Source organism: Lepidochelys kempii, chromosome 6 (assembly GCF_965140285.1).
Source record: "Lepidochelys kempii isolate rLepKem1 chromosome 6, rLepKem1.hap1, whole genome shotgun sequence".
Taxonomy (NCBI): Eukaryota; Metazoa; Chordata; order Testudines; family Cheloniidae; genus Lepidochelys; species Lepidochelys kempii.
The window spans coordinates 66,076,913-66,104,289 of NC_136385.1; the positions used below are offsets into that span (position 1 = coordinate 66,076,913).

The 27,377-nt window shown below is 43.3% G+C and overlaps 1 protein-coding gene across 4 annotated transcripts in view; it reads left to right on the plus strand.

Moving 5' to 3' along the window:
- Positions 1-1,853: 1,853 nt before the first annotated feature.
- The window catches only part of SUSD6 (sushi domain containing 6), a 111,928-nt gene continuing 86,404 nt past the window's right edge, over positions 1,854-27,377 (plus strand). Inside the window, exons 1-3 of one of the 4 annotated variants that reach the window (XM_073348474.2) lie at positions 1,854-2,189; positions 7,779-7,899; positions 11,966-12,066. The gene's annotated coding sequence lies outside the window, so the exon portion shown is untranslated. Of the gene's footprint in view, positions 2,190-7,778; positions 7,900-10,818; positions 12,067-27,377 lie in introns of those variants that run through there. The other 3 variants (XM_073348473.2, XM_073348472.2, XM_073348475.2) reach the window with 3 other exon arrangements.

A 27,377-nucleotide genomic window follows, 5' to 3' on the forward strand; every position in this document is an offset into this window, starting at 1 on the left:
TTATCATACAAGCTGATCACAAATTGGCTGATCATGAACTTTCAATGGACACATAACATGTCCTGATTGATTCAGCAGAGAAATGTTTCTTCATTGGACTGACGGATAAGAATTTCCTTATAAGGTATATACAAGGCCATGGAGAAACCCCACCTGGAATAGTGGGTCCAGTTTGGGGCACTGGTCCTTTAAGGGGGTGTAAATTGTGAAGGAGTTCTGGAAAAGAGCTACTAAATTGATCAGTTATGTAGGTCATATACCAACTGAGGCTGAGGAAGTCTAGCTTGTACATTACAGAGAAGATACAGTTTACAAAGGTGGCTAATGCAGTGTGACGAAATGTGTACAGTGATTACAAAGACAAGGGTCGGGATCTATTTGAACTAAGTAGCAACAGAGAAATACAAAATTTAGGTTAAATACATAGATGTGTTCCTATTTACAAATGTGATCACTGTTTGAATTTCTCTGTTCCTAGAATCCACATAACTAGAATTCATGAATAAAAATAGATAGTTACTGTGACAAGGATCTTGGTATAAATTAGCTTGGATTTTTAAAGGGGTAGTATTATTTCTTTTAATGTAGTGTAGGCTCAGATATTACCTTTTGATTAAAGTATTTTTTTACCAAATCTTATCAGTATAAATGTTTTCGTATAATTTAGGAAGTAAAAAGTCAAGAAAAAATATTTGTTTTGGTAAGCATTTTAAAATAATACTGGGAGTGTTTTGAAGCTGAAATCCTTCAAGACTGAGTTACAGCAGGAAGAAATGAAACTGACTAGAACCAGAAGGTAACTGACTTAAACTTAGTAGACTTAAACTAAATGCAAAAAAACCCCAAACAGCATTCTCCATTTCCACATTTAAAATAGGGTTGATGATGCTTTACAGTGGTGGTGTGAGGCTGAATTCACAGGAAGAAGAAAAGGAGTACTTGTGGCACCTTAGAGACTAACCAATTTATTTGAGCATGAGCTTTCGTGAGCTACAGCTCACTTCATCGGATGTTGAAGTGAGCTGTAGCTCACAAAAGCTTATGCTCAAATAAATTGGTTAGTCTCTAAGGTGCCACAAGTCCTCCTGTTCTTTTTGTGGATACAGACTAACACGGCTGCTACTCTGAAACCTGAATTCATAGGGTATGTCTACGCTGCATGCTATGCCTGGGCTCTAACTCAGGTTTGAGCCCATGCCCCACTTCTGTCCACACACAAATTAGTCTGACTGGGGTCAGCAAGCACTCCGCCCCAGGGCTTCAGTGCTTGGTAGGGGGATGGGTAAGAGCGTAAGTCCCTCTGTGGCTTGGGTCCAAGCGCTGTCATTTTGCAGCATGGCTGCAGCTCAAGCCGTGGACCTGAGTCAGAGGGTTTGTGTAGTGCAGCATGGATATGTTTTCTTGGCTGTGAAAACCAGGTGCAGCGATTGTAAACCTGGGTTTACGAAGCAGTGTGGAGTCTCAAGTGCGGGCATAGAGACATCCAGTCCACAAGCCCGAGTCCCACGGAGCTGGGTTTGCAATGCAGTGTGGCCAGACCCGGCCGCTGGGGACAGTAGCAGCCTGCTCCCACAATTGGGTAGCCCCCGTGCCGCTCCTGGGTGCAGGGCGCTGTGCTAAGTGGAGGCCGGGCAATGGCAGCTGAGCGGGTATCACCCTTCTGAAGCTGGGGTGCGGGAGGGATTCCACCTGGCCGGGCCCTTTGGCGTCCGCCCGCCCAGAGGCGCCGCTGGCCCGGCCCGCGCAGTTCCCCGCGCTGCCTCAGCCCTGCCTCTCCGCTGGTGGGCGGGCCAGGCTCTGCCCCTTTAAGGTTCAGCCCCGCCCCCTTCCTCTCTTCTCCCCGGCCGGCGCTCGAGGTGAGCTAGCGCGAGAGCGCAGGCGGAGGCACGCGGGCGGCTGAGCCGGCGGGGAGAGGGCGGGGGCAGCAGGAGCCTCACGCTCTCGGCGGCTCGCGAGACGCTGGTGCAGGCGGGACGTTCTGCTGCTACTTTGTATCCGTCTGCGGCCGCGAATGGTCCATTCCGCGAGCCCTGCGACAGGCTCTGCTCCCCGCCTCCCTCCCAGAGCCAGACAGCCAAGGGCACGCGGGCCTTGCCGCAGCCCAGCCTGCCAGCGCCTCGGAGGCGGGGGAGGGGAGCCGGCTGCTGCCGCCGCCGCCTTCGCCCGGTGACCTGCCACGGAGCGGCTGGGTGAGTTGCCTCCCAGGGGCGTACGGTGGGGTGGGGTGTTCGGTGCCAGCCCCGGACAGGCACGTGCCTGGCGCTGGGGCGAGCGCTGAAATCTCCGGGGCCGGCGGGCGGGCTCCCCCTTGCCCGCACGCCCCTCGGCCTTCTGCGCTCGCAGCGCGAAAGCACTTGGCTAGAGATCGGGGACCCTCCTGGGCGCCGGGACCTGTCACTAGCCTCTCGGGACCGCCCCGCTTCCACGCAGTCCCTGCTCTGATGTGCCATCCTCAGCTGTCATTGAAGAGGGAGAGCTGCTGTCTGGAAGGGCGCCCGGGGAGCTGCGGCTTAAATGTGCCAGATCTGCTCCCGTGGGTACCAAGGGGTGTAACTAGGAGTTGGGCCAGGTGTGGGGAGTGCGTGACAGCAGGATCTCTTTCTGAGTTCATTGGGGTTGGATGACTATAACTGAGGATCACATTTGCCCCGTTGGCTGTGGGGTCGGCTCCCAAGGAAAATGGGGAAATCCCATTGCTTGAGTCTTCTAAAACTACCCTGGACAAAGCGTCTGACAGACCAATCCTACAATGTCCCCTAGGAATGGACTAGATGACCTCATAGATCTTTTCTGTTTCTGACGTCTGTGAAAGAAAAGCTTTTTCTTTTAATTTTTTACCGTGGAAATTGGTGGAGAGAGACAGAAAAAGCTCTCTGGCGAAACAAACTTTGTAGGTCTTGGTAGTGTTTAGTTCCTTTGTGTCTCCAGCAGCAGACTGCTTGGGTGATATTTCAGAAATGGTGTATTTCCTGAGTAAAGTTGAAACTCTGTCTCACTGCTGTCTCCTTCTTGAAAATTGTCACTTCTTTTAAAAATTCTTTGTTTGCTTTTTGCTCTATTTGAATGTAGTATTCTTGCTCACTAGCCACTTCCTGAAAAACAAAAATGCTTGTTTGTATTGGTACTAAATACTAATTTTAGTTCTGTTCTGCCAGTTTCTGTGTGAGGCTAGATTTAAAATAATTTGTTAAATAGAAAAGGGTGGGAGCAGCTAATGAAAAGAGCAAGTGGGATCAAAAGTTAATTGCTAGAATAAAAGTGTTTGCACCTCTCTGCTGCAACAAAACCCCTCTTCCATGAAACTTGACATCGGAATTGTTTGTTAATCATGGAATGCAGACAGCATGTTGATCTTGATTCCTAACAAGTCAGCCTGCTAGTTGCTAGTTAATACATTCTGTAATTAATTTACCACATACAACAGAAACAATTATCGCACTTTCCTTCCGTGCCAAGGGAAACTTAACTGCCGCCTTTGGTCTGTCTTCCCTAAAATTTTTATAGACAGACTTTGGAATGGAGGTCTGCAACTAGTGAGTAATAGAAGAAAATGATTAATGCATTTGATGACTTTTGATTAGTTCCATTATGTAATGTTTTAAAAATTAACACAGACGTGTAGGTTAAGCACTCTTTATATTTACTCTGCTATATAAATAATTAACAATTTTAAGTTGAATTTTCTTACTAGTCTACTATCTCTAAAGTTATCCTGGTCAGCCTTTCAGAATCCTTTCTAGTGTCAGGGAGACCTCTTGAATACCTTATCTTGGGCAATAAGATATTGGTACATGTATAGAACAATTTTAAATCTCATTCCTGTAAATTGGTATTCCCTGTCTTCCGTAGAGATTATTGATGTGCATTGAAATCTACTGATGGAAAATGCTATAGGGGAGCTGAGTTATTTATTAATTTAAATGATTTAGCTGGTCAAACAGATCTGACAACTTCCACCTCCTTATGTGAAATTTGAGTTCAGTTAGGGTGGGGGCCCAATAGGTTTCTCTAGTACTGTATTTATCTGTATTGCAGTAGTACCTTGAGGCCAGGGCATCATCGTGCTAGGCACTATACAAACATACAAAGCACTGGCAGAGTTTAGGCGTAACATTTTAGGTGGTGTTTATAACAAATAGGTCATAAGTTTTTAGTTGGTTATAAATATCCCCTAAAGAATTTGTAACAACTATTACAAGCTTGTAATATAAGAACCAGTAGGTGGAAAGAAGCTGCAACAAAAGTGAAACTGACCCGTATTTAGGATCCAGTATAAGAGAAATGGAGAAAAGTAAATAACACAAACAAATGATTCAGTTATAATATCTCATTACTAGTGACTCCTGGGTTTTAAAAAAAAATATTTTTGAATGATCATGTTCCTTTAAATAGGTCTCAACAAATATACATGGTTTTGAATGGGTTTATTCTTTTGGGAGGCTTAATTATTGTGATTGGATGGCTTTTATTTATAGTGTAGCTTTTATTTGGTTGTGGCATGGGGTAGGAGGTTGCAGAATATTTTCATCCTACATTTCTGACGTGTTTAGAATTGCAAAGAATGGAGAAACTGAGAGGACTTGTCTACTCGTACTTCCTGGTGGCTTTGTGTGTGTGTTCCCATAAATGCTATTGTGTAATAGTGCGTCTCTTGGCAGCAGTGTCTTTTCATAGTATTCCTGTGTGTTTTTTGTTTTGTTTTTTGACAGATGCAGTCTGTTCAGGAGAGTTTCAGTAAGAACAATAGGAAAAGGTTCTTTATTACCACTTAGGAAGAGGTTTTTTTAACTTTTTTTTTTTTTTAATTTTTCATGCAGTGAGACTAAGCTCAAAATTTCTGGTTCAGTTCCAAGGCATCTTTACTCTCAGTTGTTCAGCCCTTTTCTCAGGCTGTGCTAAAGACATCAGACACCAGCTTACTGCTTACATCCTGCGTCAGAACTGGGAGGATGATTACCTTGTCTCCTCTTTTGTAATAAAACCTTTAATACTTGCTTCCTTTTTACAGTGCTAAAGCAGAAGTGTAATGGTTATTCTCAGCAAACTGAGGAATTGCCCAGGCAGTGTACAGAAAAGGGAGGGTTTCTCCCCTCAATCCGCATCTGTAGCTGGGACTTGTAGTGTGTCTGTGCTCATCAAGAGGAGACAAAACCACTAAGCAGAAGATGATTTGCATATTAAACTTCGATTCTCGAAGGTTAAGCGGCATGTAATACAAGCATAAATATGGTTTTGTGTTAGCAGTTGGTGGCTGATCCTTCAGATGACTAGTTTAGAAGCAGATTTACAAACAGGTTTTTGCCTTTTTTTTCTTTCCCCACCCACTGTTTCTTCCGCTTATATCTATGCAGAGGTAAAAATTCTTTGTGGCATCATAATTTATGGCTATATAGGAGATTGAAGGGACACTGGCAACTTAAAAATCACACTTCCGATTTTTTTTTAAACCTGATATTGTTACAATTCATGTTAAAGATTACTGTAACTGAAAGTTTGAGTAAAAAATAACTGTGCAATTGTCAGCACTCTGTTAAGCCAGTTTTTTTCCTGTTGCATTGACCTCCTACACAGCAGTAAGGGAGAGAACAACACTTTAAAAAAAAAAATAAAAAATTAGAAAATGCAATTTCTAAATCTCCAGAAAATTGGCAGTGGGTTTTTTGGGGAAGAAGGTATACCTGAACCCACTTTAAAAATGAGCTACAATTATATAATAAGAAAAGGAGGACTTGTGGCACCTTAGAGACTAACCAATTTATTTGAGCAAAAGCTTTTGTGAGCTACAGCTCACTTCATTGAATGCATCCGATGAAGTGAGCTATAGCTCATGAAAGCTTATGCTCAGATAAATTGGTTAGTCTCTAAGGTGCCACAAGTCCGCCTTTTCATTTTGCGGATACAGACTAACACGGCTGCTACTCTGAAACCTGTAATTATATAATACTGTAAGCAGTGTCAGGATGAGCTCCACCCTGACATCTGGTGGTGAGGTGTGGCAAGTTGTGGAAAAGAACTTCAGGGGCCGATCTCATTTGCATAGGCACACCCACCACGCCTAGAATGAGACCATAGCTGCCCAAATGGTCACTTTGGCTGCTGTGGGATCCCCAGTGTCCCTGTTATTGGGGCAGGAAGAATAAATTATTACCCTGATTATGGGAACTGTGCTTGGAACTGTACGTGGCCTTTTGTTATGATGGAGGGATTCACCATCAACTAAGTAGCACTCGCTAGGCAAGGGTCATGGGTTCCAAAACTGTGTGAACGGAGAGAGGCTAGGGACAAGTAGTAATACTTGGTGGCATGGGCCCCTTGGTGAGGGCCTTACATGCTAATTGCACTTCCTCCTCTCTCCACTGTGGAATATCAGAGCTAATTTTGATTTCATTAGAAGTCTAGTTATAGGCTGCTGAGCTCACTTTGGGCTGACAGTGCACCAGCACTGGGGCTCCCCTACTATAAGCTGAATTCACCCAAGAGCTGAAATCACTGAGTGTTGTGTTAAGTAGTGGGGGAGCCTGAAGATGTATTGTGGAGCAGTTTGTGGGACGGCTGGTGAAGCAGTTCGACGCGGAGCAGTGTGTGGATGGCAGGAGCTGCTTGTGGGCCGTGGAGCTGAGCAAAGGAGTTTGTGGGGCGGCTGGCGGAGCGGAGCGCAGCGGAGCGAGGGAGTTTGTGGGGCGGCTGGCGGAGCGGAGCGAAGGAATTTGTGGGGCGGCTGGCGGAGCGGAGCGCCGCTATGGGGTAGTCAGCTTCAGATCATGTAAGGTGCCTCTTACCCCCGTCCCATTTCCACCCAGGTTGGGAGGTAAAGCTCTGCAGATAAACTTTCGAACTCTGGGACTGCCCTGACCAGGGACAGAGACTTTGGGGGCATTGGACTTTTGGGACTTTGGGTGATTTGGGGTTGCTGGACTCAAGAACCAAAGGGAAAAGGGCATGCCCCAATTTGCCTGGGGTGGGGTTTTTTTTTTTGCTCATGGGTTGTGTTATGAATCCTGTTGGTGGTGTTTCCCCAACATAATGCCACATTGTTTCTCTCTGTTATTAAAAGGCTTTTGCTACACTCAGACTATGTGCTTGCGAGAGGGGAAGTATTGCCTCTTGGAGGCGCCCAGTGGGGGTGGTATATATTTGTCCCAGGTCACTGGGTGGGGGCTCGAGCCGGTTTGCATTGTGTTATTGGAATGGAACCCCTAGATATTGAACCCGGCCCTTGTTGCTGCCAACTCTGACGGGCAGAAGGGTTACAATACTTCCAACTGAAGAAAACCTGGTTTATGACAAGGAAATTGAGACTTTTATTTAAAAGGCCACTGCCAAAATGAACGTATCCTCGAAATATTTTATATACAATTTTTTTTTAAAGTGAATTTAGTGTTGTTGAAAGGTACTGAGCCAGAAGTTTTCTGACCACAGAACAGTTGTAGCACAAAGTTCCACTATGACCCCCACCTCCCTTGCATGCTCATCAGTGTGACTCAGCCCTGGCCTGAGGGATCACTTCCAGGGAGAGTCTCCATGAGCCATTCAGTTCTTTGTCTCTCTGCTGAGACTGACACAGATGTTTAATTTATTTGAGCATAAGCTTAGTCTCTAAGGTGCCACAAGTACTCCTTTTCTTTTTGCGAATACAGACTAACATGGCTGTTACTCTGAAACATGATGTCTAATGTCAGTTGTGGCATGTGATGCTGGCTCAGAACGGGACTAAGACTGATGCCTTATTTCATGTAGGCCACTGAACAGCAGATAATAGTAACTCTTTTGATCACTAGGAGCTTGTCTTGCATTCAGCATGGTGATTTAGAAGTGAAAGGCTCCGTCTCCCATGAGCAATCCAGTCCCAACGTTCAACTGTTTCTCCTAACCCCGAGAATCTTTTCAGCTCTCCAAAAAGTAAGATACTATGCTATTAATAACCTCTTTCTCAGCTGTGTGATCCTCCAACAACAAACCCAGGGTTCTGTGTGTGTTCGTAGTTGTTCATGTTGCACCATTCCTCCTTAAATCTCTTTGTATTTATACTACATCCATCACTGTGGCCTCTGTGGTTCTTGTGAGAAGGCAGGTGTGGGCTTCTGGCCTGTTCCCTCAACCCAGAAAGGGCTGACATCACTGCCTCCATTTGCTTCAGGTCTTTTTCTCAGGGCTTCAGCTTTGTTTCTATAGAATACAGAATTAGAACAGCACATCAGCCGTCCCCTCCCCATAACCCAGGGTCTGCTGCAGGGGCCTATCTTCTCTATGGGCCACTTTTCTGAGAGCAATGGCCTGCCACAGGAGCCAACTTGTTTCCTGTAGCTCTTTCCCACTACCCAAGAGTCTACTGCAGGAACTGTCCTACCCCCTCCAGCTCTCTCCTGACTGGCCTACTTGCTGGCTTTTAAATATGTTTCTAGCTGATCAGTCTCAGCTGGGGAAGTAATTGACCACTCACAGGTGAGGTTGGGTCCAACTCCCCTTAAATTATCAGCCAGCCTGTGACAGCAGGGCACTGACATTCTTATTTGTTACTCTTTTAAAAGCCTATATTTAAAGAAAAGCACACATCTCAGTATGGGCGGGGGGAACAATATAAGCATAATAAAGTCAAGGAAAAAGCTCTATACAGATTTTCCCATATCTAGCCAAATAAATGCAGTCAAGGTGCTTCTGGTAAGTTATTTAGGAGATCTTTCACACATTGCAGATCCCTTTTAAAAACTCATGGGTGTTGTCACGGCTGGCTGAATAAATGTTGGTTGTAAATGTCAAGTTCCGCTTTTTAAACATATAGAGTTAAATTCTAGTCTCTCTCACATTCAGATCTTGAAGTAATTCTGGATATAGATGGAATTACTTTGGATTTATACTAATGTAACTGGCCGCTATACTAGAACTTGTGGTGGGTGAGTAACTCTTAAATATGCCATGTGTTTTTGTTCGCTTTTCATTGTGTCTGTTTGCAAGGCCTGTAGCATTGGTTCTGATTCTATAGCAGCTTCACAAGTAGAATTCCCTTTGACTTCAGTGGAAGACTTGTGTGCGGAGCAGTTGTGGAATCATTCTTAAGTAGGGAACAGCTTTGTGAAGTTTACTTCTACAGGAAGTAGACTCGCCTGTGCACCGAGAAGTGGAACCTGCTAACTTGGCCGCTGTTGGTTGAATAAAAGCATGAGTAAAAACAGGAAGCTGTTAGTGTTGTTCATCTGCCTTTGTGCTGCAGTCCTCAAACAGGATATTTGCACAGAACACAAATAGTCCTGTAGTTTCAGAATTAACCTAGCATTGCTAGTAACAAAAATCAGTTGGCAGTAACACTTTAAACATGCTTTGAGTTTTACCTCTTTGCTCCATGCCAGACCATGTGTCTTGATACCCTGCATTGTCTAGGAAGTGAGAGTCCCTCCCAAAGAGGGCCAGCCAGATGGCAGTGGAAGCCTGGCCTGTTTAGCTGTAATCAATAGGATTTGTTGTGCAATGCAGCAGTATTAACTAAGGGGCTCTCTGAAAACATATAGTCTCAGAAGTTAGATGTGAAGTGACTCCTGTCTCTTTGTCCGCCCCATTGCCTGCACCTTTCACTTCACAAGTGTGAAAGATGGCCAGGCTCTGGAAGCAAAGTATAGCACTGAGAACCTTATTCACTGCAGAAAGGATCAGTGTGTCTCATGCCACTTCAGTAATTCCTCAAGGGGGATTTCTATCCTGGAAACCAGCCCATCCACCAGTAAATCCTCTTCCCTAATGCAAGTGTGCATAAGTGGAATGTAGTGGTATTACTTGGCCATCACCTCTCTGACAATAACCTTGTACACAAGACAAAGCTGATAGGGCACAGTGAAATGAAATTTGCTTCTGGAAGCACTTGTACATCAGAAGACATCCACTTCAGTCTGAGTTCCTTGTGAAGCTCTTAGTTTACATTAACATTGGCTGCAAGCTTGGTAGAAAAAGTCCACTTTTTAAAGAGGCAGTTGGACTTGCAGTGCACCATTTTAAGGTAATCCCTAATGAAGGAAGTAGACTAACTAGTTTTAGCTCCCCATCTTAAGTTTTATAAAATCCTAATGTATTTGAGCATCTAAACGCTTTCACTGCGTCACTTTTTTCTTTTTTGTTTTTTAGTTTACAAAACCGCATTTAAACCACTTTAGGAGGATGAAGTGAAATTGAATATAGATAGGAAGCAAAAGTAACCAAATTTAGTTTTGGTTTTTGTGTCTCACATATTTTGGGGCTAAGGTAAATAGATGGTGAAAATTTGAACTAGAATATTTTTTCTTTTGCAATACTCTTAGTAACATAGATGTAGGGGATGGCTGCATTGCAGCTGGAAGGTGTGATTCCCATCATGGATGGATGGACTTGCGCTAGCTCAGTTGGAGCTAGCATGCTAAAAATAGCCTTGTGGATGTTGTGGCACTGATGGTACCTTGGGCAGGCCATTCGAGATTGGATCCAAGGGGTCAGGCAGGCTTCGATTTGGGTGAGTAGCCTGAGCCACTGCCAACGCTGCAACAGCCACAAGTGCAATTTTTAGTGCGCTAGCTTGAGCTGAACCAATGAGTCTATCTGTCGGGAACTGCACCTCCCAGCTACAGTGTAGACATAGCCTTAATTTCTTTATGTTGTGGTCCTGTGTATCAGGGCTGCACAGTGAGGTTCTTACTCTTAAGTAAGGTTTATGTCTCTTTCAACAAGATAATTTGTGCTTTGTGATGTGACTCTGAAGGGTTTTAAACTGTTTCAGGCTGGCTTGCCATGAAAGCTGTTACTGTTTTTATGCAGTATTTTAAATGTGCAAATAAATGAAGTATCTGAGCTTTGATTTTTTTTCAAAGTATAGTTTCTGATTTTTTTTATTGGTGACTTGCATCTTCAAAAGTCTTTGAAAAATAGGTATTAAATTAAAGCATGTGCTAATGTAATTATAGTGAGAGAGCTGTCAATTTCCATTAGACCGTGGAGCCCACTTAAACAAAATACCTGTTTAAGAAAAGTGATTGTTGTATGTCAGATTAGACAAGCACACCAATACCCTGAAGCTTGCTTAGATGGAAAAACTGTATAAAGAAATACACATGTTAGATGTGGCTGTCCAGTAATCCAAAAGGTAAAAAGCAGAAGAAAATTGATGTGCTATGAAAAATACTTAAACTGGCTAGTTAGCAATCTGTGCTGCTTCAGGGTATATTTGTTTTTTTTCCAAAGAAGAGAAACTGACTCAAAATTTAACAGTCTTTCCACAGTGTTGCATCACTTCACGAGTAACTCTTTTGTAGACAAAATACTATTCTTTCTGTGAAAGTAGATTGGGATATTTTTCTTTAAAAGCAGAGAACACAAAGAAATGTCCAAGCATTGCTCTGACATTGGATAAATTCCACACTGTTCTATCTGCCAGTGTATAGACCCTCTATGATCAAGCTGCCATATACAAGACCTTTTCACAGAAGATATACAACATAATACACCTCAAAGCAGCTGTTCTCTTGTGGGGAAGGGGGGTGAGAAGTGCATAGTGCAAGAGATAAAGGAGAAGGCAAGAGCTTTTGGGATACTCTAGCACTGCTGCTTCACGATATTGCCGGAACAACACTGTAGAAGATCTGCATTGCCAAAAGTTAATGCCTGTGTAATGAGTACAAGGCCACAATGGAGATTACCTCATGGGCTGTGCGCTGGTTTCACTTCAGCAGAGCCTATTAAAAATTGCACAAGCTTCTTAAGTGACCCGCAGAGGCTTTTTAACAGATTAGGGGAAGGGGCTACTTCCTTTGTGATTGCTCTTGATGAATAAAGGAGACCCTGGTGGCCTTAATCTCAGTCACATCAAGTTTTGTGTTCCTTGGTTTTGCTTGAGGACTGATTTGGGGGTCTTGTGTGCTTCAGAATGTTCCAAAGGCATTGGGGTTAAATGTGTAGTAACAAAAATAAGTTTTTAAACAGCCAGAGTTAAAAATTCTTCTCTTCTCCATAGCTCATCTTTCACTTTTGTGTCTCATGATGTATCCGTTGCAATAGTTCCCTGTTCACCATCGGATCTTTCAAGGTAGAGAAGACTTGTATTTTGAAGGCAAGGTTGGTTTTTTTGGTTTTGTGCTCTTTGGGCCTCCTTTATCCACCTTCCAGAAATAGAAAAAGGCACAAGCCTAATTTTTTTTCCTTTTGCAAGTCACTGTTAAACGTCTGTTCCTCTTACTCCGTTTTGAAAGAGTGTAGATGTTTTGGTGCTGCATGATTAAAAGCTTTCTAAAGTGATTGGGGATTTTTTCTTCATCTTTTTAAAGCGATTGGAAGTATAGTCCAGCAGTTTTGGGTCAAATCTTCAAGAGCACTTAAGTCCCGTGGACTTTTTGGTGGGCCTTAAGTGCTCTTGAAAATTTTACCCTTCAATGTCTATTTCGGAGGGAGATTGCAACGGTTTGTATCTCAATGATATTTTCCAAATCATTAGCCCATAATCTTTCATTTTAATATTTGCTATTTAAATATATTTCAAGTATCTTCATGTGTACCTCTAGATTTACTCTTTGCCCCTCCAGAAAACTTGCTGAGGGAATTTGAAATTGAGTGCTGAATTCTGTGACACAGGCCTGCATCTAAAATGTACCTCCATAGTTCATGTTCCCCAGTTACTTTATGTAACAATTTCTACTACTCGTTCAGCGATAGGTTCCATTCTATGCAAATGTACACTCTTATCCCTTATAAAAGCAACGAGGAGTCCAGTGGCACCTTAAAGACTAACAGATTTTTTTGGGCATAAGCTTTCGTGGGTAAAAGCCCACTTCTTCAGATGCATGGAGTAGAAAATTACAGCTGCAGGCATAAATATACTGACACACAAAGAGAAGGGAGTTGCCAGTGTTGACAGGGCCAATTCAATCAGAGTGGACTACTCGTGGACCACATTCACCCTGACTGAATTGGCCCTGTCAGCACTGATTCTCCACTTGTAAGGTAACTCCCTTCTCTTCATGTGTCAGTTTATATTTATGCCTACATCTGTAACTTTCACTCCATGCATCTGAAGAAGTGGGTTTTTTACTCACAAAAGCTTATGCCCAAATAAATCTGTTAGTCTTTAAGGTGCCACTGGACTCCTCGTTGTTTTTGTGGATATAGACTAACATGGCTGCTCCTCTGATTCTTATCCCTTATGTATTCACAGCCTATGCGTGCCTGCTTTTTACTTCTCCCTGGTGCTTACATTCTCATTTTTACATATAATTATAAAATAACTGGAATAGAAATATTGTACTTTAATTTCAGTGTATAGTATGTTGAGCAGTATAAACAAGTCATTGTCTGTATGAAATTTTAGTTTGTGCTAACTTTGCTAGTGCTTTTTACGTAGCCTGTTTTAATGTTACACCAATAAAATAAAAACCAGCAGGATCTTATTAAAGGGGAAAAGACAAAATGCCACATTCATTGTGAATACAGAAAGAATCATAGTAAGCAGTTATAGCTATAACATTCCATTCAATTTCATAATTATTCTCACACTCACACGGTTCTGCAAGGTTGCTATCATAGTTACCAGCCTTAGAGTTGCTCGTGCCAAGCCACTGGCCAGATGGCTTGGACATGAGGAGGGAGCAGGACCTTGTCAGATGCTCATCTGATGCTCCTGGAAGTTGTTTTGCAGAATCAGACCCCAAAGTTCTCACTTTCTAGAGTCCATTTTTATAGGAATTTATTCCTATGCCTGTCTATGGGAATTGCTTCATCATGCTGTTGCTGAATCAATCAGCAGATGGCACATTCCTGATGGCTCTGTGCTGCCAGATGTTGTCTTGTTCTTTGGTTCTCCCATCCTTGAGGCTATTGGGTCGATTCCAGTCTGCCCTCCGGGGATCCTCTGGTTGTTTCCACTTGACGCCTTCTTCGGCTGATGGACACTGGATTCTTAGGCTGGCACTCTCTGATCATTCAGTTCTTATCCACACCAACCATCCATCTACATACATCCTGTCTCTATGTTTAATCACAATTGTTTACAAAGCGAGATAAATACAACAAAAGGGCCGGGAGTCTCTGTGTGTGCTGTTTCTGTTATAAAGTATTGCTTTGAGAACAGACCCTGTGTCATAAATATAAAGGGAAGGGTCAACACCTTTAAAATCCCTCCTGGCCAGAGGAAAAACCCTTTCACCTGTAAAGGGTTAAGAAGCTAGGATAACCTCGCCGGCAGCTGACCAAAATGACCAATGAGGAGACAAGATGCTTTCAAAGCTGGAGGGGGGGGAGAAACAAAGGGTCTCGGTCTGTCTGGGTGATGCTTTTGCCGGGGACAGAACAGGAATGGAGTCTTAAAACTTAGTAAGTAATCTAGCTAGATATGTGTTAGATTATGATTTCTTTAAATGGATGAGGAAATAAGCTGTGCTGAAAGGAATGGATATTCCTATCTTTGTGTCTTTTTGTAACTTAAGGTTTTGCCTAGAGGGATTCTCTGTTTTGAATCTAATTACCCTGTAAGGTATTTACCATCCTGATTTTACAGAGGAGATTCTTTTTACTTCTTTTAAAATTCTTCTTTTCAGAAACTGAATGCTTTTTAATTGTTCTTAAGATCCAAGGGTTTGGGTCTGTGTTCACCTATGCAAATTGGTGAGGATTTTTACCAAACCTTCCCCAGGAAGTGGGGTGCAAGGTTTGGGAGGATTTTGGGGGAAAATACGTTTCCAAGCAACTCTTTCCCAGTAACCGGTTAAACGTTTGGTGGTGGCAGCAAAAGTCCAAGGGCAAAGGGTGATATAGTTTGTACCTTGGGGAAGTTTTAACCTAAGCTGGTAAAAGTAAGCTTAGGACGTTTTCATGCAGGTCCCCACATCTGTACCCTAGAGTTCAGAGTGGGGAAGGAACCTTGACACCCTGTCTTAGATGGGAGAAGTTCGAACCAGGAGAACGCCTGCTCCAAACCACACCACCACCACCAGGGGAGCCAGAAATAGGGATGCCAGCCTCCACTATGATCCAGCAGCGGCTTCAAGGATCCAAAAGCTTTACTGGGCAAACCACTCCAAGGCCATGAGGGAGATCCTAGACTGGCCCTCACCCTACTGCACGATCGCATCTGAGCATCTCTACAGCTACTTCAAGGAGCTATTTGACTGCATAGCCCAGAATGATGCACAGTGCCCAGAGTGCCTCCACCCCCTGCCCCGTGTCGACGAAGCAGGTGCCCTGGAAACTGACTATATGCCCAAGGAAGTGATGGCCAGACTCTCAAAAACAAAAAACACACAGCTCCTGAGAGAGACCGCATCCCCTACAGCCTCCTGTAAAAGCGAGATCCTGGCTGCCTGGTCCTCCCCACGCTCTTCAACCAGTGCAAGCGATTCTGCTGGACTCCCAGTTCCTGGAAGAAGGCCATGACAGTACTGGTGTAGAAGAAGGGTGAGCGGGATGGCCCCAGCAACTGGAGGCCTATCTCCCTCTGCTCCACGATGTACAAGCTCTATGCCAGCTGCCTGGCATAGAGGATCACGGAGTGGTCGGTGAGCGGGGGAGCCATCAGCTCCATCCAGAAAGGCTTCATGTCCTGTGAGGGCTGCCATGAACACAATTTTGTCCTCCAAACCACCATCGAAATGGCCAGAAGGGCACAGAGGCAGTGAACGGTAGCATGGCTTGACCTGGCTAATGCCTTTGGGTCCATGCCCCACCGCCACATCTTTGCTGCGCTCCAGGAGTTTGGGATGCCAGAGAACTTCCTTCGTGTGATCCGAGAGGTGTACAAGGGATGCAGCACCAGCACTCGCTCGGTCGAAGGGGAGACCGCCAAGATCCCAATCCGGAGCGGAGTTAAGCAGGGCTGTCCCCTCAGCCCCATCATCTTTAACCTTGCCATGGACCCGTTGCTGCGAGCGATCTCCAATGGCACAGATGGCTTCAACCTCCACAGTGAGAGGCTGAGCGTCCTGATTTACATGGATGATCTGGTCCTGACCGCAGACGACCCAGAGAACCTCCAAAGTATGCTAGATGCCACCAGTCGAGCTGTCGATTGGATGGGGCTCCACTTCAGTGCAGAGAAGTGCGCAACTCTCCACATTGACGGCAGCAAAAGGGACTCTGTACAGACGACAGGGTTACAGATCCAGGGCGAGCCCATCATCCCCCTGGCAGAGGGGCAGGCATTCCAGCACCTTGGCACGCCAGTGGGTTTCCGTGTCCGGCAGACACCCGAGGACACCATCAGGGAGATCTTGCAGGATCGCTGTACATAGAAACCCTGAAGCGTAAACCGGACCAGGGTAAAGCCTTCGAACTGACCAGCAAGTGGGATGCCAGCAACCACTTCCTCGCCAGGGGCGGCTTCACCCGTTTCGCCAACTGGCGGTTCATCCACCGTGCCCGGCTCAACTGCGTCCAGTTCAACGGAGCCGTCCGTCACGGGAACCGAGACAAGCGTTGCAGGAAGTGCGGCTATTCCAACGAGACCCTGCCCCATGTCCTGTGCAGCTGCAAGCCCCGCTCCAGAGCCCGGCAGCTGCGCCACAATGCCATCCAGAACTGCCTGGTGAAAGCCATCGCACTGCGCCTGGGGAGGTCGCCATGAACTGCGCCATCCTCCGGTATTGACAGCCAGTTGCAACCTGACGTGGTAGTCACCGACGAGGCCCAGAAAAAGATCATCCTCATCGACGTCACGGTCTCCTTTGAGAACAGGACCCTGACCTTCTGTGAAGCCCAAGGTGCAGATGGATGCCCTGATCGTCGGAGCCCTGGGCGCTTGGGACCCCTGCAACGAGCCTGTGCTGTGGACCTGTGGGATCGGTCGACGCTACGCACGGCTCTTGCAGCGCCTCATGGTCTCGGACACCATCCGATGATCCAGGGACATCTACATCGAACACATCACCGGCCACCGACCGTACCAGGAGGTGTGAGCTGGTACGACAATGTGCATCAACTATGGGAAAGGGACTGAGAGACTTTTTCCATTGGACCATATGAACTGGAACCATAAACTCACTGAACATTAAATCCCACCAAATGAGGGTAAATCCATCCTCATCATGATATCCACTCATTATACTCCACACCCGAACATAGCCATTATATGGACAACATACCCCCATATCTCAATGTGTGTACTTTGACATGTTAAACTTTTACCCCCAATTGGGGAGATTACAGATTATGTATTCGTTACGCCACCCGTTCCTAAACCGAATTTCGCACCCTTTGATAATCTGTACCTTATTCCCTGATAACCAGAAACTATGCTTAAACTCTGTACCATTTTCTTTTTACTTCAACATCATCTTAATAAAATTATTAAATCTGTACTAACACAATTAGCAGCTTGCAAGTTTCACACAGAGGGAGAGAGACAGTAAAAATAAGAGACCAAGATGTTGGATCATATTAAAGAAGTTCTGTATTAAAATCACAAATGAGTTTGATTCCCCAGAGTTTAAATTCCAGGGTATTACTAATTAAGAGGTCTCTTGGTTTTTGGTACTGTTTCTCTCCCTCTATGTGTGAAACTTGCAAGCTGCTAATTGTGTTAGTACATTCGAAGACAGAGTCTGTTCTCAAAGCAATTCACACAGAGAGAGACTCAAAGCAATACTCTAACAACAGAAACAGCACCCAGAGACTCCCCGCCCTTTTGTTGTATTAACCATTGTGATTAAAATAGAGATAGAGGATGTATGTGGATGGATGCTTGGTGTGGATAATAACTGAATGATCAGGGAGGTGCCAGCCTAAGAATCCAGTGTCCATCGGCTGAAGAAGGCGTCAAGTGGAAATAACCAGAGGACCCCCCCCCCCGCCCCGGAGGGCAGACTGGAATCCACCCAACAGCCTCAAGAATGGGAGAACCAAAGAACAAGATAACATCTTGGAGCCGTCAGGAATGTGCTATCTGCTGATTGATTCAGCAACAGCATGATGAAGCAATTCCCATAGACTGGCATAGGAAGAAATTCCTATAAAAATAGACTCTAAAAAGTGAGAACTTTGGGGTCTGATTCTGCAAACCAACTTCCAGGAGCATCAGATGAGCATCTGACAAGGCCCTGCTCCCTCCTCATGTCCAGGCCACCTGGCCAGTGGCTTGGCATGAGCAACTCTAAGGCTGGTAACTATGATAACAACCTTGCAGAACCTGTGTGTGTGTATGTTTGTATGAATGAATGTGTGAATAAATATGAGATTGAATGGAATGTTATAGCTATAACTAACTGCTTACTATGATTCTTTCTGTATTCACAATAAATGTGGTATTTTGCCTTTTTCCCTTTAATAAGATCCTGCTGGTTTTTATTTTATTGGTACAACAAAGAGACCTCTTAGTTTAAATTCCAGGGTATTACTAATTATGGGGAATCAAACTTATTTGTGATTTTAATACAGAACTTCTTTAATATGATCCAACATAACAGTAAAACGAGGCAAATATCTAGATGAGTTGATGTACCTCCTGGAACACCTCTGCATACCCCATGGGGTACGTGTGTATACCCCTGGTTGAGAACCACTGCTCTAACTTGAGCTTTTAGATCTCTTGTTGGATTCTTCATTGTCTTCTGGTGAGATTTTCAAAAGCAACTATGTGATTTAGGAACACAGATCTCATGGACTATCAGTGGGACTTGTGCTTCTAGGTCATGTTGATACTTTTGAATTTTTTTAATATAATTTTAAAAAATATTTTGGAGACAGCTATAACTAGAAGTGGCTCTCAGGTGAGAGACATGTTAGGTTTAGAATTCAGTATAGTGGTATCTCCTGCTATGTGTTGGAACATGTAACTGAAAAATGCAGGTATGTGAGTAGATGAAACTCAAACAAAAGTAACTTCCCTCCCTCCTCCTCTCCCTTCGCCTACTGCTTGCTTTGGCCAGAGTGAACAACAGAAGGTGAGAGTTCTAAACTTTTATTACCCTTTAAGAGACCACACCAAGGTAACTAGACCTATGTGCTATGGAAGTTTTATTGTAGCTCTTGGCTTTACAGAATGGATGTGCACAAGTGTGATAGGACATCCTGATATTTTAACTTGCTGCAATTATTGGGGTTTTTTTCTCCCCGCCCCCAAGAGAAAATGCATAGCAGTCAACAGTGGAACCTGAAGCGTAGACATACAATGAGGAACACTTTGAATATAATTTAACATTTAAAATGAGTCAACTAAACCATCCTTTACCTGTAAGTAAGCCCTTTTGTTTTCAGTTTAAACTGATTTTTACCGAAAAATTCCCAGGTTTTACAGAAAGTATTCTTCAGTTTTTTCTGATTTTTTCACCCTACTTTTGTGTCATTTGAATATATAAAAACTAACTTGTTTTATTAGAACAGTAAAATATATTGCATGATGAGATATTGTTTTTATATATATAAACAATAATACATTAGTCTGTGTGTATCACAGCTGCCTATTGAAGTAAGGCTATGTATTAGTCTAAAAGATACACACAATAAACAAACAGGCGTGCATGCAATCTCTGAAGTGTGTGCGCATCTGAACGTAGTGATGAATCTCTCACCCACCACTTACACATTTCAAGCTATTAGCAGATAATTGTTCAAAGATTTGAGACGCTAAAATGGGAAGAAAATGAAAATCTGTATCAGAGTATGTTTCAGAACACGAAATATTCACAAGGGTTTTTAAAAAAAATTAAAACAGGAGAAAAGGATGAAGTTGAGTGTATGCCCTGCAAATAATGTGCCTCAATTATTAAATGTAAATATTTGCAAGCTAATAGTTCTAAGTCTACAACAGTAAATGATTTATTCAAATGAAAAGTTTTATTTGGGGATTAGAGATCTATCGTTGTCTTAAACTCAGAGGTGGCGTTGTACTGTTTTAAGTTCTGCAGCAAACCACATTGATGAACGGAATTCAAAGAATTAATCTACTGAATACTCCCTCCCCCCCAATCTTTCCATCCACCAAAATAAACCCTGATATTTACCCAGAAAAATTATTACAGTAAAAGCTTTTTTAACTGACATGCTGGGGAAAGGGGGGGTGCTAGTAAATTAAAAATACCGGTTAACTCAGAGGGAGGGATTTGGAGTGCAGGGTGGTGATGGCGCTAAAAGGGGGCGTGAGAGGGGCTGTGGGGCATTGGGTCCGGGAGGGAGCTTGGGGCAGGGGGTTGGCGCATGTGAGGGGGCTTGGGGTGCTGGATGGGGTGGGACACTCACCTCCAGTGGCTCCCCGTCCCTGCTGCTCCTGGTGGAGGCGTGGCCAGGTGGCTCTGCAAGTGGGCATGCTGCCTTTGTCTGCAGGCGTCGCCCCCCGCAGCTCCCATTGGCTGCGGTTCCCGGTGAATGGGGTCAGCGCTTGGGGAGGCAGTACGGAGGCAAAGTGATGGGGAGCTGCTGGAGGTGAGTGTCCCTCCTACACCTCTGCCCCAAGCCCCTTCCCGTGCCTCAGCCCCCTGCCGGCCCCGCACCAACCACACAATAAACTGGACTTTCAGTGCAGTTCAGAAATGCCAGTTTACAGATCTTGCTGGTTTGTGAAGTGCTGGATAAAAGAGCTTTTATTGTAGTAATTTTTTTGCACTGATTTTTATCTGTTTTTGTTATAAAACTAGGTAAATATCTAGATGAAAAAATCTAGGGAAAAATTAAATAAAATTAAAACTGAAAATAAAGGGCCCTACCTGTAAGTTACATTTCTGGCTGGGAAGGAAAGGAGAAGACTGAAGATGTACTTAATACAAGGCATTCCAATATAGACTGAAATGATCTGATTATTTTCCTCTCCATCTTATCTTTTAATAGCTTTGCCTTGTTTTTATCTGTGTTTATCATTTCTGTGGATTAACTTGTTGAGGAAGGGGGGTAGGAGTTGATTGCAAATCTTTCTACCTCTTTCCCCCCCCACACACCTTCATATGTTCCAAGGCCAGAAGGGACCACTGTGATCATCTACTCTGGCATCCTGTGTGACACACACCAGAGAACTTCCCCACAATAATTCCTAGAGCAGAGTTTTTTTTAGGAAAACATCTAGTCTTGATTTAAAAATCATCACTACAACCCTTGGCAAATTGTTCCAATGGTTAATTACTCTGTGTTAAAAATTAATGCCTTATTTCCAGTCTGAATATATCTAGCTTCAACTTTCAGCCATTGGGTCATGTTATTGCTAGATTGAAGAGCCAATTATTAAATATTTGTCCCCCGCTGTAGATACTTAAACTGTAATCAAGTCACCCCTTAACTTTCACTTTAAGCCAAATAGACTCAAAGAGTGCAATCCATCGCTATAAGGCTGTTTTTCTAATTCTTTGGTCAGTCTCATGGCTCTTCCCTGAACCTTCTCCAATTGTGGGCACTAGAACTGGACACAGAGTTCAGCAGCAGTTGCACCAGTGCCATATATAGAGGTAAAAATCTTTCTACTCCTACTCAAGATTCGCCTGTTTATACATTCCAAGAGAGCATTAGCTATGTTGGCCACAGCCTCACACTGGGAACTCATGTTCAGCTGTTATCCACCACTTCCTCCAAGTCTTTATCCTGGGAAGCAGTGACTCTGAAAGAGTCCCCCATCCTGTAAGTATAACCGATGTTCTTTGTTCCTAGAATATGCATTTACTTTTAGCCTTATTCAAACCTGGATTGTTTGCTTGCACCCAGTTTGCTTGCATCCGATGAAGTGAGCTGTAGCTCACGAAAGCTTATGCTCAAATACAATTGTTAGCCTCTAAGGTGCCACAAGTACTCCTTTTCTTTTTGCAGATACAGACTAACACGGCTGCTACTCTGAAACCAGTTTACTAAATGACTCAGATATATCTTAATCAGTGACCTGTCCTCTTCATTATTTACTATTCCCCCAGTCTTTGTCATCTGCAATCTTTATCAATGACCTGGGGAAAAAATATACAATCATCATCGATAATGTTAAATAGCATAAAGCCGATAATCTGTGGGACCCAACTGGAAACACACCTAGTGACATGCTCAGTGACAATTACCTGTTTACAGTTACATTTGAGACCTATCAGTTAGCCTGCTTTTAATCCATTAATATGTGCCATGTTAATTTTATATTCTAGTTTTTTAATTAAAACATTGTTTTGTACCCAGCCAAATGCCTTACAGAAATCCAAGTATATTATGTCTACTCTGTTACCTTTATCAACCAAACTTGTAATCTCATTTAAAAAAAAAAAATGAAGTTTGGTTTGAGAGGATCTATTCTCCTTAAACCCATGTTGGTTTGCATTAATTTCATTACCCTCATTTAATTCTTTATTAATCGAGTCCTATATCAGCTGCTCCATTATCTTGGCTGTGATCGATAACAGGCTGACAGGCCGTTAATTACCCAGGTCATCCCATTTACCCTAAATTAAAAAAAAAAAAAAAATTGGTACGACACTAGCTTTCTTCCAGTCTTTTGGAACTTCCCTAGAGTTCCAAGACTTATTGATGACCAGCATTAACATCTGATGATGTGGCTGCCACTGCAGAGGTGGTAGGAGTGAGTAGGAAATTCAAGGGCAATGCTAAACAGAATGAATAGCTTCCCCCTCACCCCTTTGGCTCAGCTGACACTTTTTAGATACCTTTGAAAAACACTGGTAATAATTAATTGTGGAGTACTGCATTTAGTATGGATTAAATGATAGGCTATCTTAATGGCCTAGGTGAAGGCAGTTATCCCCAGCCCATCATTAAACCCCAGAAAATGCCCAATCCCATGGTAACTTGAAAATAAAAACTAGTAAGTGTGTGTGTGTGTGTATTCTTTTTTTATTCTCCACTGGTATGTGCATGGCACTTTTTTAGAGAAGGTATATCTTGTACTTCACCTATTTATATTGAGTAATTTTTAGCATTCCATTAGTGGTTTTTTTGTAATTAGAAGCAATTATTCTAAAATATTACCACCTTATAGCTATTCCTCTGCGTGTGTTAATTATGAGGGACAATGGTGTTTGAAAACTGGATTTTTCATGTGTGAAAGACTACATCTCCAGCTGTCCCACCTAAAGTTTTAAGCTTTGATTGAAGAGATTCTAAACAATTCCACAACTAATTATCTTTCAAATGGAGGATCATGATTTCAAGTAATGGGGAGCAGTTGAACTCTTCAGAAACAAAATATCTTGTGGGTAATAAGGAAAGAGGAGAGAATACAGGGAAATATGGTACATAAGCAGAAGCATCTCTGAGACAATTCTATTTGAAGTTTCCAGTAAGGCTCTTTGACCTATGCCTTCAATAAGTGTTTTGTGTCCCAGTAATCTACTGTGACTATCAGTTTAAAGCAGGAAAATTTACATTACTTTTAGGACTCTCTCTCTCTGTTCTGTGATGTGAAGAAATTGGAGAACCCTATTTTAAATCTCCACTCCTCTGTGTAGATTTGTTTTTTATTTTCATGGCAGCATTCTCTTTTCAAAATGAAGTGCTGGGACATGCAGCACATGAGAGGGAGTACCAGGGGCTATTTTGGGATGACTTTTAAAACTAATATAAATTAGTCAAAAGAAATTGCCTGTTTGGTGCCCAGGGGAGATTTCACCTGCCTGTTTCCTTAGGCAAAGAATGACTGGCTGGTTAGGTTCTTGTTGTGAGCCAAAAAACAGATAAAAATTCATGTAAATCCCAAGCCAGTCCCTGGTTTGAGTGGAAGGACATGTGCATATGTAAAGCTGTTTGCAATGGCCATGATAGATGTATATACCCAGTGTAATGGAACCAGTGTAATTTTTACTGATTTTAAGCTATTAGATAAGTTATTCAATGGTTCTGAACAACTTTTATTGTAAAAGGATATATGACTTATGTTTTCCCATTGCAAGCAACTTTATGTGAATGAAAGTATTGTGTGCCAGGACCTCTCCTTTCATTAACTGAAACTGTGAGCTTGTCGGTTCTTCGTGTGCTGCAACTTTCTCTTTTTTTTGCTGTAACGCTCAACTAGATTTACCTGTAGCGTGTGTGTGTGCGTGTGCGTGCTCTCTCAAAACATACACTTGCTGTTCTGGGGAGTGGATGGGTCTAGGCAACTGGTAATGGGATATAGTGTTGCAGGTTAGAATCCAGTACAGATTGATAGTGGCAAAGGTATTGCTCTTCGTGATCTTTTACACAATGTGTTTGTGAGAAGGTGGGAAGTTGGACTGTACTGGCAACTAGACACTTGTCCACTTCACTGATCTGTCAAAACTGGGATGTATTTGTTCATCTTGGAGTGTGAGTAAAAAGGCCAAGGGTTGAACGAGTTATGCAGACTGACCTGTTCCTTCAGGTGAGGCTTGAGGCAGGTGTGTGGGGAAGCCTGTGTTGCCTGCTGTACTTGTTCTGTGACCGTACCAGCCTGCAGGGCTGTCAATCTGACGCTTACATTAGCATTACATTCACGTGACCCTCCCATGTGCCTGTGGCCCCCTCCCCCACCCTGCATTCTGTAGGAAGACCCATTGATTTCAATGGAGCTACTCTAGATTTACACCTATGACTGAGATCAGAATTTGACCCTTAGTTTCCAGTTCATGGAGAGCTGGTGCTGTGATATCTTTGGAAAAGACAGATATGTCCTAAATAGAAGAGATGCTGATATCCAGTCTTTCAGATGTGTTGGGAAATTTGCAACTGTCCCAACATCCAGAGGAATCTGATACTGATAAAATTATTTTGAATGTTAATTTTACAGTGTTAGTGAAAGATGAGATTGAGGTCATCCATTGGTCTTCAAAAAATGTAGTGTGTGGGCACCAAAATGTAAGCCTCCTTCCGTGCTGTGCTTATTTCATAATTGCTTTCTGCGGCATTCCTTGCACTTTCCTATGGATATCTTGTGATGGTTGGAGAATACTGGACTAGATGGACTTCTGGTTTGATCCAGTATTGTAATTTGTCTGCACTCACGCATGTGTACGCACACGCCACCAATGTGCTTCCCCCGATTCGTAAAGATAGTCTTCAGGGTTGAGAGGGTAGTTCAGTTTCCATGGTGCTTTGTGGTTGTTATGGCATCACCCACAATGTGCTAATGACCGTCCACAGGAAACGGCAAAAGTTTCCAATGATAGGCCGGTAATATGAAAGCTAAGAGTGAGGAAAGAGAAAAAGTACGCATCCGATGAAGTGAGCTGTAGCTCACAAAAGCTTATGCTCAGATAAATTGGTTAGTCTCTAAGGTGCCACAAGTACTCCTTTTCTTTTTGCGAATACAGACTAACACGGCTGTTACTCTGAAACCTGAAAAAAAGTGTATAAACTATTGAGGGATGGAAGAGGTAGGGAGTTGCTTTACAGATCAGTTTGGGGAGGGCATTCCGTGTATATGGGTGGCTGTGGAAGAAGGAGTTAGAGGGATGGCTAGTGCCAGCATCATTGGCAGAATGGGCATGTGTGGCTAAGGGGAGCAGATAAGTAAGCGGGGAACAAAGGGCTGTGAGGGTTGACAAACTTCACTTTGATGCGTTGGAAAAGGGATCATTGGTGTAGGGATTTGAAGAGGGGGTGACAGAACAGGCAAAAAGTTGACCTTAGAAGCTATATTTTGCATTATGCAAGGTAACCTATTTCCCCTTGTTTTTTCCTCCCCCCCCCCCCCAGACGTTCTTGTTAAACTCTGGATTTGTGCTGGAAATGGCCCACCTTGATTATCATACACATTGTAAGGAGAGTGATCACTTTAGATAAGCTATTACCAGCAGGAGAGTGGGGTGGGGGGAGAGAGAACCTTTGTAGTGATAAACACCCATTTTTTCATGCTTTGTGTGTATAAAAAGATATTCTATACTTTCCACAGTATACATCCAATGAAGTGAGCTGTAGCTCACAAAAGCTTATGCTCAAATAAATTGGTTAGTCTCTAAGGTGCCACAAGTACTCCTTTTCATTTTGTTGGACTGAGGCAGAAGATGTGGGGAAGGCCAGAGAAAAGGAGCTTGCAATAATGGAAGCAGGAGATGACAATGGTCTTCAGCAGTGTGTGCAGAAAGTAACATTTAGATCTGAGAAACATGTGAAGAAAGAAAAGTACAAGTAGAGCTGGTTAGAAAATGGCAACCTTTCCCGCACTGGGCACCAGGGGTGTGAGATTCACTTGTGCAAAAGTTTTTAATGGAAACTTTGCAGGTTTTTGAAAAATGTCAGCCATTTCTATTAGCAAGATCTAGAAACCGCCTGGATGTGTGGGGTTGGGCAGAGGGTGGGGACAAAAGTAACCCACAGTTTGTATGGACCTGCATGATACTGCTGACAGCTGCACCATTCTGTAATGGAAAGCTGGACTGATATCACCTGATCTGGAAATCTTTTCCTTTGGGCAGGTCTACACTACAAGCTTGCACTGATGCAGGTGTGCTGCAGTAACAATTCTGGTGGTGATGCTCTAAGCCAGTGGGAGAGAGCTCTCCCATCAGCTGAATAACTCCATCTCTATGAGAGGCGGTAGCTATGTTGGTGGGAGAAGCTGTCCTGCTGACATAGCGCTGGACACCAGGGGGAGGGGTTAAGGTCGGTATGATTGTCACTCGGGGTGTGGATTTTTCACACCCCTGAGTGACGTTGTTATGCTGAAGTAAGTGCGTAGAGTAGATCTGGCCCTTGAAATTTTGATCAGGGTCTATGTCTTGCTGTATTCAGAAAGTGTCAGTGTAGCTTATTTACTAAGGCATCTTTTGTAGAAGAGATTTATCAACAAGTTGAGGGAGTAGAGATTTTGGGAGGCTTAGTTAGCTGGTGAGATTTGTTTAATTTGTCCAATGGTAATTTGTTTAAATTTTGGGAGGCGGTGGATGCCATAAAAAATTAACTCTATAAAGGCATGGCCTGTGTGAAATGAAACATACATCAGATGGTAACAATTTCAGTCTCTACTAAAAATCTTGAGTAAGATTTGAACTGGTGAACTATAGATGAAAGGTAAATTGCAAAGAAATGGTTGTGTCCCTCCCTCCCTATTTTTATTTATTATGCTGCTGTGACTTTTCAAGAGTGATCAGATATTTAATGCTGTCTGAATTCTTAATATAAAGAAACCTTTATAGTAAATTCTGCTAGTTTTGTATTTGTTCATGGTCTTATTAGGTGCAGACATAAACTAACAGCTGAACAACTGAGAAGCAAAAGAGTTTTTAGTTGTGGAATGTGGCCAGAATTTGGCCCGGGGTTCTAGACTGGCTCTCCTGGGTGTGAAATGGCATTGGAAATCTTGTGGATAATCCTATAATAAACCATTTTGTAGCTATAAAATTCATGCTTTGAAAGGTAGGCCTAATTGGGAACTTTCTTTCAAGCACCCAAGAGTAATCAGCCAGTCAGGAATTAAGTTTACCAAGTGGTTTTATTTGCTTTAGTTTCTGTTGGAAGGGAATGTGAGCCTCAAAGTGGTGATAATAGTTTATGTAATATATGTGGGTATTTTTTGTTTTTTG